General features: G+C 43.0%; 1 protein-coding gene across 1 annotated transcript in view; it reads left to right on the forward strand.

The window, feature by feature from the left end:
- KCNH7 (potassium voltage-gated channel subfamily H member 7) overlaps window positions 1-13067 on the forward strand; it is a 384158-nt gene that overhangs the window by 216074 nt on the left and 155017 nt on the right. The window lies entirely within an intron of this gene.

Below are 13067 nucleotides of genomic sequence, written 5' to 3' on the forward strand. Positions count from 1 at the left end.
GGGGATTGTGGGGGTAGAGAGTGATTTAGTATAAGAAAAACTAGCAAATTGGCCAAAAGTGGGGGGAGGAATGTCCTTGGTGGTGTTTCTGCTTATCAGGTACGAGATGCAAACTGTGCAGTTCTAACAACACTCTATTCATTATGCGTTTCTAATAATATTTCTAACAAAAGGATGAATGTGTGTTCCGGTCACTACTGATCTCAACTGCGCCACATACAGAAAACCATGCAACTTGGGAAGAGCTTTTAAATGTCTTGAGCTTTTGAATGTCTGTACCTAGCCTATAGGTTTTCCTGGGATGCGCCCATTTGCTGTTTGCCCACACTACCCATATTTGGCTGCTTAAGTATCTTCTGAAATACTTGGTGCACTAAAAACCAAAACAAGCAGGCAAAAGAAACCTACTGCATATGCAAGGAAAAGAACACGGTTGTTAGCAATTTGGAAGCAATGCTAATGAGAAATGTTCTTGTTGCTATATTTTGCAGGCAAGAGGCAATGCTTCACAGTTTGCTTATAAAGGTTATGAACAAAGTTCAGGGCCAACTTACTATGGAGGCATCTACACTAAAATATATGAACTGAGCCCTCTGATTCCAATCCGTAGCCTCAAAAGACCTTGGACAAAACTTCATTGTAGGCTTTGAGAAAGCAAAGATAAAGAAAAAAATTCTACTTTGCAATTCCTATCTTAGCAATTATTTTCTGACGTGAAGCAATGGGTCTCTCACTGAGTTTAAAACACAGCCTGGCATCCTTTCTCCTATATATAGTTTTCAGCAGTCTTCTATATAGATGTTTTCTGAGAGTCCGTGTTCTACACACATGCACAGGTCTTTGCTTGGATTTTTTTATTGCTCTGTACCTTCTGTAAAGTTTTATGTCTAGTTAAATAACACAGCGCTACGAAAATGTCCTCTCGTAAAATGTGCTTAGCATTACCGTTAATCACCATGGTTCTATTAGAGTGTAGGTATAGATATTATAATTATGAGGTTAGCAGTAATTGTGTCTATGCAGTATTATAAGAAATGCTGGGGCAAGGGTGTTGAAAAGTATTTATCTAGCTTTTGAAATGTACTGTAAAAGAAATAAAAGAAAAAGTAAATGATTATTCTGAACATGCTACTGTTTTCCAGACTGCCAGCCAGATGATTGCTTAGGGAGATATTAATATATCCAGAGGGTTAATTTTAGTAGGGAAATTCACAAGTTATTCTCCCTCCTCTAAACACTGCGAGTTAATGCCTTACAAGCCCTCCAGCAGTCCTGTAAATCAAGAGTCTAAGTATCAGCAGCCACTTGGGTGACGCACTGAATATCTATTTGATATGGAGGGTGGAGTGAAATGTCAATGGAAACAGGTCCCATTTAATTGTAAGCTCACTAATAAACACCAGCCAAATATATTCTTCCTTTTTTTACCCCCCACCCCTAAATGTAGCTTCTTGAATGAGAAGGAATATAATATATTTCAACTTGCCAGCTATTTTCAGTCGCTCCTCCTCAATGAGAGAGAGTCATACAGATCCTTGTACAACATATTTAATAGGAAGCTTGTGAATTCCCCATTCTTGCCACAAAAGGTAGCTCATTTTCAATCACCCCAAGCTGGAAAATGATTAGATAAAGTCACATCCCCAATGATAGAAGCTATAGCAAAGATAATGATACATACAGTCTCTTCCCAAAAGCTCTGTATGAAAATAAACTAGACACATACTGGCAGACTAGATCCATGGTCTAGTAGTTAAACCATGGGGCTGGGATCAAGAACTCTAGATTCTACCTTTGGGTTTTTTTCATTGAATTGCAGTATAACTGTAGGCATGTCACTGATTTTCTCTGTGCCTCTTTCTGACAACCTATGATGAATAGAGTAATACTGTATGTACCTTGCAGCAGAGCAGTGTGGTTTAATTCAAACTTGTACTCTTAAATTCTTGGAGAACATACAAAGTATTCTTATTATCACAATCTCCTCCTGTTCCAATGTGCTATAGTACAGTGAATATACGGGGCAAAAAAGACATCTGAGATAGCCATCTTCTATTTGGAACAAAATTTTTGAGCATGTTTTGAAGATGTTGAAGAACAAGCTGGATGCTGAGTGCAAAGAGGGCAAAGAGCCGCAGGCAAAGGCTGGCAGGAAAGCTCGTTATATCTTTCATGCAGGGGTTTCTGATTTTGAAGTTACCTAGGGGTGCTCAAACTCAGTGCTCTGATTCTACTCCACCAACAGATGGGGAGGGTTTCTAGAAGCAGACACTGCTTCATGCAAATGATAGAGAACAGGTCATGGTTCCACTATTTTTCTTCTGAGCAACTTAGAAGGGTCTTAGCAAAACCATGAGGGACCCATTATAATTTTAATTCTGCAACTTAACTGAAAAGGATTAGAAAGAATTGGGGTCATTTCCTTGTCTCTTATGGAGTTCACTTGATCTCAGAATGCTATTAAATTATTCTGGACAAAGAGAACCTTAACTAGTGTTCATAAAAGAGCTGCTCAAGTTTTTGCTTTGCAAAAAAATCACCATATTCCACTATACATCCTATGATTTCAAAGACATTATTCAAAAAGGACACCCTGAGATTGTATCTTACAAAATCTTCACCTGCTTCCATTTTTAATTGAACACAGTTGCTGTGCTATTAATATATTTGGTATTATTTTGAAGAATAAGGTATAAATATTTCCAACAAATGCACTCAAAATAAGCTTTGTTTATAAACTATGATAGTTTTTGCCTTTGGGAGTATTTTTTCTTTGGCTAGGAATGCAGATGATCTTCTCAGTCTTTTACTTTGTGAACACACATTCCCCATTACATATAGCTTACAAGAAATTATTATCTAATATTGGTACTACATTATTGATGTTATAGCATATTCAAACACTAGCAAAAGCTTGATAAATTGTTCTATTTGCTTTGGACAGCCATAAGCATCAGGTAGGTGGAGGCTACGCCTGAAGATTGAAAAACAAATAATAAAGGTCTTAATCCCTAATCTAAATCATCAAAATGGAAGGATTTTTCATCTCCTAACTCTGAGCTCAAAATGTAAAAGAAATGGGCTTTTTCTTAACAATTGCACACAACACTCACACAAGCCAGAATACCCATTTGTTAAGTACAGTCTTTCTTCCAGTCTCTCCTTTACCCTGTTTATATCTCCTCTCAAAGACACAGGGCTTGTTGGGAAAACATGCTTCATTACAGCTGTTAATAAATTACAGTCAGTCATTTCCAGGTGTTCCTATTCCACTGCAACATATGCAACTCAGCAGGATCACCTGTTTTCTGAAGCAAAGTTGTAACCCATTCCCAGCCAGGACTTGATTAAGGACTATCCACAGTGCCCACTTCCACATTCTGTTGAAAGGTTGCAGGCATTAGGATTAAATCCAAATATGAATAAGCAAGACATTACTTTATAGAATCACTTTTGGGGATCTTTCACCACGCAAATCTATCTGCCTTTTCGTGCCAGCTTACTGTTGGAACTATATGAGCCAAAATCGTAATATCTTCAAAATGCACAACAAAACCTTGCACTGCTTTAAGCAGGAGACAGTCATTGAAATATGAGAAAGGAGGTAAACTTGTGCAACTGGAAATGTTCAGAATTAAATATACATGTCTTACTATAGTAGATATCCTTCACAAACTTGTAGCCAGTCACTTATCTGAACATATGAGTAAGTAAGAAAAACAGCGAGTAGTTGAAACCTCTGTCCTATTAAATAACTGTACATTAGTTAATATCTGAAGCAACCAGTAACTGCATTTCCCATCTTCCAGTACTGTTGTTATGAAATGGACCTATGCTGGAAAATGAAAAAAATAAATGCAGAAGACCACAATAAATAATGTGATGACATCTTCAAGACGGTGTCATACACCTCAGAGAAACAAAAGACAATTATATAAAAAATGCAAGCAGTAAGATATTTTAAGAGGCAACTCCAGAGAGTTTTATTCATGCCAAAGTGTCTTATGCATCACAAAAGCATTAATTTGTACAAAAGTATGTTATTAAGGAAATTTGTGACAATACAGTATATGCTTTATGTGGGACTGAGGATATTAGACAACAAATATGAAATGTGCCTTTGATTCTAAGGAGGCAAGTATATGGCAAAATACTTAATCTGCATTTTATGTGTTATCATCAAGCACAGATTCTCAGATTAAATCTCATATATGCAGCCCCCATCTAATTGGACTCATGACAAAGGTTGCCAGAGATGAGGCAATCTCAACCCCTGGGCATGGCTCTACTCCAGAGCAGGGCTGGACCTGCCCCTCTGCTCCCTTGCTGCAGCTCTGGCAGAAATGACAGATACAACAGGGTCTGCCCCCACCCCCCAATCCTCCTTACTCAAGCAGGAATCCCTGCCACACCCATCACAGCATGGACTGTAGCCAGCATGTGGTATGCTAGCTAATGCTGAGAGGTCTCTGTATAAGGCAGACAGGACAAAGGCAGACAGGATAGTGTTCGCTTAGGGCTTTTTGGAGCTAATTAACAGGTAGCTGATAATGTCCCTCTGTTCCTTCCTTGGGAAAAGTTCTTTAAGAAGAGGTTGAACTAATGAGAGAGGCTTTTGTTTTTTTGCTGGGATGCTAAATGCTGTGTTATCAACTCCTTTCTTCCTCCTTCACCGGTCAGGAGCAGCCTGGGGGTGGGGCAGTAAACCCTGCCTAATGAAAGCATCCTACCAGGGCATGGCCACACCCATGCTCAGCTCAGCACTGTGGAAGGGAAGGGAGGACTCCTCTAGCACCCCCAGCTTCTAGCCTGACCCACTGCAGGCATGGCCTGCATTTCTTCAGTCCAGAGGGGATGTCTGTACAGTTACAAACCCATTCAACCTAGCCAGGTTAGACTATTGTGCAAAGATTGAATCAATTCATACTCTGGCTTTCTGAATGTCTGTTCCTAGCCTAAGCTGTTTAATTCAAACCTTTATTCAAACACATCAACCATGTCACTGCTAACCCCAGTGCCTCATGGTCTTGAATCAGGTGTAACAGGTGCACAATGATGTTACCAGACATCATTAGTTTGCATTAGTTTGCCCCACACAAGGCACAGTAGACTTTCACTCCTTTTTATGTCTTACTGCTGTAATGAGGTCCTCTGGCCATGATTCCCCTGGCACCATTTCAACCCTTAACAACGTTACTGTCCTTGGGCAATCTCCCCTTCCCCTTATCTGCTACACCTTGATGTATTTACCTTTTAAAAAAGGGAGGCTGCCCCAGGGTTCCCCAAGCCTGATCTCATATATGAACACAGGTGTCTATGCTCATCACCTTAAGGGCTAAATTTGTGGGCTCTGTCCTCTCCAGTACCTATGTCCATAAATCACAGATGTCACACATGCTAATCAAATCATAACCACTGTTATGGGCTACAGGCTTCTGGCTCTGTTAGTCCTTAAGCCATCCCCTCTCTGGGCTATGGGCACCCTGGACCCTATGATCCCTGGCTGTGCCTCTCCTAGCCTTTGGTCTTCCTCCTTAGACCCTGGTCCCACTGCTAGGTCAGTTGAGACTCATGGGCTCTTCAGCCCCACCAGTCTCCAGCTATGGCCCTTCTTGGCCTTTGGCCCTTCAGGAGCTCTGGCCCCTCTCCTAGGTCAGTGAGACATATAGGCACCATGGCCCTACCTGCTCGCTGGGCTCTCTGCCCCTCTTCATTCTTTCCAAGCGCACTAGCCTTGCAGTCTCTCTGGGATGTCTGTTCTCTCTCTGGCCCCTCTGGTCCTCTGTCCTCTCTCCCTGGGCCAGCTGTAACCTCCTTACCCCCCTTTAGTCTCTGCCAGAAACCACCAGATGCTCCACAGGCCTATGGCTGCATGCTGGCTGTTTTGCTGGCTCAAAGGCTGAACTCCCAAGCTAGGGACAGACATTCAAGAAGCCTAAGCCTGAATTGATTCAATCTTTGCAGGTTAGTCTAACCTGGCTAGGCTAAATCAGTTTGGAACCCAAGCAGATATCCCAAAAATGCAGGCACATGCCTGCCGTGGCTCCGGCTAGAAGCCAGGGGGCATGAGGGAAGCCCTCCCTTCCCTTCTGCACAGAGTCAAGGGGGGTGTAGCCATGCTCCAGCAGAATACTGTGATTAGGGGGGAGTTACCTCCCCCCACCTTGATAACAGAGCATTTATCAGCTCTGTTATTAGCATTTACCACCCCATTAGAAAACAAAGCCTCGCTTATTAGTTCAAGCTCTTCTTAAACAGCTTTTGCAAAGGAGTAAATGCAGAGACATTACCAAATGAGCTGCTGATTACCTCCAAAAGGCCCTGAGCAGACACTGCCCTATCAGCCTTACACAGCATTAGCTAGCATACCACATGCTGGCTACAGTCCATGGTGTGGGAGAGAAGAGGAAGGATGAGTGCTAAGTAGAGGGGGAGGGGCTCATGGGGAAGAATAGAGGGGAGGGGCCAGCTCTGTTGTGGAGCAGAGAGCTCCGCCCAGCCCAGAGAGCATGCTGAGATACTGGGGGAGCTGAGATACTGGGGAAGTCTGATTTAACTTAAACCAGCAAAGGGTCTGGGATAGACATTGCAAAAAAACCATTTGATCCAAATCAGTTAAGTCTGATACTACATTCAACCAGATTTGTCTCAAACCAGTTTCAGCCATTTTCAGACTGGTTTATGGGTACTGAATATCTGTTCTGTTACAGGTTTAAACCAGTTTCTGATCACTTAAACTGGTTTATCTGTAATGTCTGTCCCTAGCCCCAGTCCTAAGGCTGCATACCCACACACATTCTCAGTGTGAGCCAGAGTCACCCTCTAGTGGCCTGCTCAGGAGATCCTTCCCTGTCCTCTACCAGGACAAAACTGCCTACCTACCTCAGGTCCTGGGCTTATATATACCTCGGGCTCAGCCTCCCTGCCAGTCAGGTGTCTTCCCTGATTTCTGCCCAAGCTGTTTCTTGAGGCTTCTCTCCTCTGAAAGTGACAGGTGCACTAAGCACCCTGTCACACTACCTATAAAAGAAGATATGAGAAGCAGCTGAGTAGTAGTCATCAATTCAGTACGTGGAAGCAAAATTAACTCCAAAGCATATTAAATAAACTCTATCAGTGAAGTTCACAACAGAACTCCCACTGAGTTCATTGGGGGCAGAATTTCACTTGACATACGCCTGATACTCAATGAAATGTGGAGCAGTTAAAATGTCTGATAACTGTCACAGACATTCAATGCAACAATGATATAAAACTGTCTCAAAATTCCATCATAGATTAATTTCCTTGTAATGAAAGTTGTGTGAAATTCTAGTTTTCTGCTGATTTAGCACAGTTATTTATTACTGTTACCCCAATACTACAATCTCTTTTTTCCCAATGATTCTGTACATCCGACACATGTAATGATCTGTGAAAATATCACGCACAGAATTAAAGATTGATTACAAAGAATACAATTAAAGTAGCTTTTTGGGACAGGTCATTTTTCCAAGCATGGCTATCATGGCTTTGCATATGAAAGTGGAGTAATCTGTATGATTGCAATGCATTGACTGTTGATGTACTGTCATTACATTAGTTTGCTTGAAAATTAAGACTAACTGCTATAATGTGAATGAATGATTGTGTCCACATAAAAAAGACAGCTAAAGTAGGGCTGCACATACAGCAGAAGTCTTTCATATGATTCTGACTTAAAGTCATTAGAAAGGTAAAGGAATGTTATGAGCCAGATTCACCAGAATACCTTGGCTGCTTTGCAGTGCTCTGGTGAGGCAAGGTAGCTCAGCCAGACATGTAAGTTGGGTTTACAGCTGTTGCATTAGTAGGGTAGCACAGGGGGATATCTGAGGCAGCATGCAGTGGCATGGCTGCACCCTGCTCCCTTTAGATGTGGCTCATGCACAGTGAGCTCTCTCCGCTCATCAGCATGTCACTGCATCTCTTTATGAAGCTCTGTATGTGCCATGATCTCTGAACCCAAACTGATTGATGTGGGCTGTGGTCAGAACTGCCTTCGTGCAGCTCAGGTGCCGAGGGTGTGAGTACCACTGCTGTTCACTCTCGCTTTCCCCTTCCCTCCCCACCCATTGAATTCATCATCAACGGAAAACAGGGGGCCCTGCTTTGGCTGTGTGGTGCAAGTGCAGTGAGCTCACCCTTTGCCATGCTCCTGGATCCACCCATGGGGTAGCAAAAAAACTATCAGAACATATTGGTGAATCTAGCCCTATCTTTCTCTTCCTTGTTTATTAAATCTTTGGGATTCGCGACATGCCCTTTTCCATTTTCCAAAGCTGTGTTCCATTTTAGACTGTCTTCTCAATATTGTACCATCATAATTGTGTTCCATGTGACATCAATTCCATGGTCTTGGCAGTGTATTGCCTGCTCTGGACATGGAATTTTTGTGGGAGACACCAGCTACTAAAGGGTCCATGGCAATTGACACAGAGAATAGACACATCTACACGTGCTTTCCGATGGCTTCGCTGTGACTGAGGACTTAACTGGCATTGCTCTGCCAGCAAAAAAAGAAGAAAAGTTCTGCCATCACAGTTTTGCCAGAAGAATACAAGTTTTCCCAGCAAAACTACATAGAATAGGCTAGGCCATACTTAGACTAGTCATCAGTGACAAAATAAAGGGGTATGTTGTGTGATTACTCCTCGATAACATTCTTTACAAATCTTAGAAATACCACTGGGATATTTAATCATTTCATTATAAAGGTGTAATTTTCATAATTATTCTGATGACATCTTCTATTTGCTCCGTGACTATAGATAAGAATTGCAAATTCCAGAAACTTCATTAAAATTTGTATTGCTCATCAGAGGCATTTCCCACTTTCAGAATCTTTCAGTTAGAAGATGAAACATGGAAAACGTGCTGAGTGCCATGAAAAGTAATTGAATGAGTAAGAGTGCAAATAATGAACAATATTTATCAACAAGCTCGTTCCTAATATTTGTTCATTACCCTCACCTTCATTAAAGAGCCACCTGCTTTTTCCTCAGTGTTTATTCTGTGCATTTAAAAGACCTAGGGCTTAGATAGGGAATTACACACTCAGATATTAATTTGCCTTGATTGTGTACACTGATGTAAATTATTCTGAGATCAGACAGGATCCAGATAAGCAACTATACTAGGGAAGGTGAGCACAATAGGCAACTATTGTATCATTTCACCAGTAGGTATATAATCTATGGTAAATTCTCCTGGAATTGTGGAACACACACAGCCCCAAATGCAAGCAACAATTATTTGACATAGGAAGGTACGAAGTAATGGTAGGGATTTATTAGATAATAATATCCCTTCCTATTCAGCACCACAGCAAAGCTCCATCAGGATTTTAAAGGTACAGTTGTTGCAGGTGTTGGATTTTGAATGAGATGTAAAATCCTGATCACCTGTAGTCATTAAAGACTCCATGGAGTTTTTTAAAAGCCTTAATGTCCTGGACAAATTCTAGCCTGGTTAAATAAATTATTCTGATGGTGTAAATGGCCTTCAGTTGAACTCTGTTGATTTAGACCAGCTAAAAATATGTGCAGATGTTACATTTAGATTGACCTTATTGTGGTTAGGTCCATCTAAGTGCCTGTGACAAGACTGAGCCCAAGGGGTGGCCATGACACCAGCTGGAGGCTGTGTGGCTCCTGCCCTTCTGAGTCTGTAATGTAGCCCTTTCTTGGTTGCTCACCTGCCACATGCTGTTCTTATTGGAGATGAAGTAAGGGAGGCTGCCCACAGGTGTTAGAACAGTGGTCTCCAACCTTTTTATGGTTAATATAACTTTTTGGCATAGATATACTGTGCCCCCCAAGATATACTGTGCCCCCGCACCTGCTCCGCCCCTGCCCTCCACCCCTTCCAGCTCCTGCCCTGCCCTTGCCCCACCCCTGCTCCCACCCCCTGCCTTGTCCCCCCTGCCTCCTAGACAAGCTGCCCAGGCTCTGACCTCACTCAGCCAGCCCAGCCCAGGCGACAGAGGGCATCGCTCAGCCCAGCCACATGCCTCCTGCTGCTTCTGATTGTGGAGCCTCTGACGGACTGAGATCGACTGTCAGAGGCTCCAAGATCAACTGGTTGGTGACCACTGCCTTAGAGTGATCCTTAGTCCATGCAAGTCACCTCCAGGTCCCTCCTGGACTCCACTAGTTTCAGTTCAGCCCTCAAGCTCAATAGCCCCTCTTGGCATGTCTATGCCTCTGCAGTTCACCTGTAGCCTTAAGGGCTTATTGCATTTCTCTTCCCTTCCAGGGCACCTGTAGCCTTAAAGGCTCATTGTGTGGCTCTTTCCACCTCTATACCATGCCCCATACTTCACAATTCTTATTGTACAGTCGTTCACCTTGTAGGGGTCTTGGCCTTATTGGACTCTGCCCCCTATATTCTCACTGGGCCTCTTAGCCCCAGCCCATAGTTCAGACCTGGTTTCTAGCTTCCAGCCTCCCTGCCTGCAGGTCTCTAACACTATCAATCTATTGCAGTGGCCCTTTCTGGACCTTTGGCCCCTTCTGGACCTGTCCCCACTCCTGGGCCAGGCGAGATCTCCAGGCTCCCTGGCTCTGGCAGTCCCCAGTTGCACTCCTTCTTTGACCTTTAACTCCTCCTGGGCCCTGGCCTCACTTTCAAGCCAGCTGAGACCTCTAGACTCCCTGGTCCAACTTGCCACCCTGGATTTGGTCTCCAGAAGTTGCCCCTCCTAGACCTCTGGCCCTTCCTGGGCCCTAGCCCCACTCCTAGCCCAGTTGGGATTGCCTTGGCAGTCTTTGGTTATAGCCCCTCCTCTAGGCTCCTGGACACTTGGGTTCCACCCTCAGCCCCTTCTGGGCTACCAGGTCTCTAAGAAAGTCCTGAACCTAACCTTGCAGGGCTTAAGGCTAAACCACCATTTTTGCCCTCTGGCAGACAACCTCTCTGGGTTTAACACAAAATAAAAGACACCTGCCTGCATAAACAAGCCTTCCACTCTGCCCCAGGTAACTTTCCCTTTTTCTCAGGCCTGCAGAGCTGCTTACTCAGTATGATTGTCAATTCAGGGGCCCTCTTCCTCTGCTGCCTTTTCATGGCTCTCAGGGCTGGACTGCCTGACTGGCACAAGCATGGGGCTTATATGGCTCAAGCCCAGCCCTCTTTGGATCATGTGAGTCCCTAATCAGCCCCCTCCCTACCTGCAAGCTGACTCTCAGGCTGCTTGTCCTCTTAAAGGGAGGTGCACCAGCTGTCCTGTCACACTGTACGCACATTTGAGGAGCTTAGGTCAGGCAAAAAATGGCTGGCCTGATCTTAGTTCATCTAATCTGTGCCTGATCTAACCAAATGTGTGCATACATTCAGAGAGCAGCCTCAGGGCAGGAAAAGCCCAGCCACTAAACCCAACCCCAGGGCTGCTCTTCTCCTATCCCCCCACGACCCTGACCAGGCCTCTGACTCCCTCACCCCTGGATGGAAAATCCACCCTGGACCTATCAAGCCCTCTTCTGCATACACCTGCTGGCCGCTCCCCATCCTCCCATCCCTTCCCCCACCCCAGCTTACTTCCATCACATTCCCAGCATGGCTCCAGGCACCAGTGCGTGTGTGCACAAGCAGAACCTGATCTATGATCACGTTGCTTAAAGTAAGCTGTGGGACTGTAGATTGGGTCCCAGAAACATCTACACATGCCCAAAGTATCTCCCCATTTTATACTCCTAAACTGCTCCTGAATGTGCCTTTAGCTACAGAATGATTCATTATTTGCCATGTTCTTATGCTGTCAACTGTTAAATAGCTGCTGTTTTTGTTCATGAAGGTGAATCCCTAAATATGGTGTAAATGTCAATTTGTAAGTGTCTGGGGGTGCTGCATGGGGATGTAATGTTCCCTGTGAATGTGAGATATTGTTATTTCTCAGCACTGCGGGAAATATTTTAAAGGCTAGACCTTCCTTGTCTACAAACTGCAGGGTTTCAGCATTAGTTTAGTGAAATCCAAGATATTGTCAACCCTTGTTTCCAAAGTCCATAAACATTTCATCCACCGGAGTTCAGCATTCTTCCAATCCATGACAGCCTCAGCCCTGCCCTTTGTTTCTCATCGAGTCAGGAGGTGGCAGGTTACAGGCTCATCATTCGGTTTGTGCAGCTGCCTGTCACAACAAAATCCGGATGTTAAGAAATTCAAAACAAGCTGATGGAAAGTAACAAAGTCTGTCTAAATGGCTCTCTAAATGTCATTTTAAGTATTTAAAGTCAATATGTATTTTGGTTAATTAGCTGAAAACATAATGGTTTTTTCTCATCTCTCTTCAGACTTTCTGTTTAACCAGCCTACGTTGCAATGCTTGGCCTGCAGCTCTTCTATTTTTAGCTCTAATGGAACAGTCTTAAATTGCTTATTTTCTGTTTACTAAAGTCATCCAGTTTGTTACCATGGAAACTGTGGCAAGTGCCACAGCTTAACTGTTTTATTAAATGGATTGAAGGTACAGCTGCAAAACTTGAAAGGCCAGCATGTCAATTTTTATTCATAGCTCAGCCTGCTATAAATACCACATTATAGCAAATACTACATTAAATATTGCAGGATGATTCTGATCACTGTTGCAATGGACCTGGATCATCACTTTTTCTGAGGACAAAAAAAAAAGATTTATTCCTGTGTAACCCAAATGAACGTCTGAATTTATAAAATTACACCCCCTGTCAAGTTTCAGTGATTACTGTATTTGAATGAATAAAATTACGAATGACGTACATTAAATCGGTTAAAAAAGACAGCACCTCACAGCTGTGTTTGCATGAAGCTTTTAGCCCCATGTTACCTTTGCACATATATCTATCATATTGTATTTGGAATCTGTTTATTCTAACAGCATAATACAAGGAACAAGAAAAAAGCTAACGACCTTATCAAATGAAACTTTTTAAATAGAAAATTGTAATTATGACCAGCACAAACTAACAGGATAAAATCTTTAGATATTGAGTTAGCACCTAAATAAAAAAGGCCCTGAATTTTGTAGGCACTGAGAAAAGACACCTTCCATTAACTTAAATTACCACTAT

This window comes from Crocodylus porosus, unplaced genomic scaffold, assembly GCF_001723895.1.
Source record: "Crocodylus porosus isolate Cpor-Errol unplaced genomic scaffold, CroPor_comp1, whole genome shotgun sequence".
NCBI classification, from domain to species: domain Eukaryota; kingdom Metazoa; phylum Chordata; order Crocodylia; family Crocodylidae; genus Crocodylus; species Crocodylus porosus.